We start from the raw sequence: 1,468 nt of genomic DNA on the forward strand, positions 1-1,468 counted from the left end.
CCCCCTGCCTGTGGTGGTAGATAATTTGCATAATACTTTTTTCTCTATTTTAGTTACCTTTTATATATATATACATATATTTGTTTTTTGGGTCACACCTGGCAATGCACAGGGGTTACTCCTGGCTCTGCACTCAGGAATTACTCCTGGCAGAGCTCAGGGGACTGTGCTATCACTCCAGCCCCACCTTAGATATTTCAAGACCAGTCCCACTACCCCACATACCTGCCGAAAATGCAATGCTAGACAATGTGTTTTGTATTGCTTGTTATGGATACAATATGTTGTGTGGCTCTAGGAATTCTAAACTTTTAATCATTAGGATCTGAAGAGATCACTGCAGCAAGTGGCTCGGTCTGAGATTCGTTTGTGTGTCTCTGGATCGTGGCCGTGTGGGAGTTTAAGTACACAGTGGCCGGATGTGGCGTCATCGGAGTCCTATCGAGGCGGGGGAAGGAGAAGGGCCTACTCCTCCCTGTCCCATGACCTCCCTCCGCCTTTTTTAACGGCTTTCCATACCTTTCCATAGAGTCTATTTTTAACTTTTGAATTATAAAAGTAATTCGTTTATTCTAGTGTATGTTAACCATATATTATAGTGCCAAGAGGCTCTGCTGTGAAGTTGGGGACCTATGCGCCCATCCTACTCCTCCCTATTTGGATTCAGTGATAAAACAAGGAAAACTCTGAGCCCCCAGGATTAGGATTATATTAGTTGCACAAAAACAATGTGCAACTAAAGGCTGGGGATGTGGTCCAGTGGTACAGTGGTAGCACTTGCCTAAATTGTGTGAGAATCTGGGTTCAATTTCTACCCCTGAAATAAAATAAAAGGGTCGTAGAGATAGTACTGGGGGCAGAGTGCTTGCCTTGCATCCGGCTGGGTTCCATCTCGGATTCCCCATATGATCCCCAGAGCTCAGCCAGGAATGATCCCTAAGCGCAGACCAGGAGTAAATCCTGAGCACCGACAGACATATCAAAAAAATACAAATAAAGAAATAAACAGTAGGGGCTGGAGAGATAGCACAGCGGGTAGGGCGTTTGCCTTGCACGCGGCCGACCCGGGTTCAAATCCCAGCATCCCATATGGTCTCCTGAGCACGGCCAGGGGTAATTCCGGAGTGCAGAGCCAGGAGTAACCCCTGTGCATCGCCAGGTGTGACCCAAAAAGCAAAAAAAAAAAAAAAAGAAATAAACAGTAAATAAACAAAATAGCGCAACTAATAGCAAAAAGGAAACGTACGTTCCTCGAGCGGTGGCGCCAACGTGCTCCTAACCAGCTCCAGCGCTAGAAGACCGAAAACACTAGCTCTGACCACCCGCCGCCCTACTGCCGAGGGCGGGGCTTGGAGCACTCACGGGGCGGGGCTTGGGCTGGCGCGGACGCGGGGGGCGGAGCCTCGCGGGGCGGCCGTGGCGTAGCCCCGCCCCCGGCGTCGGCGCGAGATTCGAACGTCGGTGCCGG

This window comes from Sorex araneus, chromosome 5 (genome assembly GCF_027595985.1).
Source record: "Sorex araneus isolate mSorAra2 chromosome 5, mSorAra2.pri, whole genome shotgun sequence".
NCBI lineage: Eukaryota > Metazoa > Chordata > Mammalia > Eulipotyphla > Soricidae > Sorex > Sorex araneus.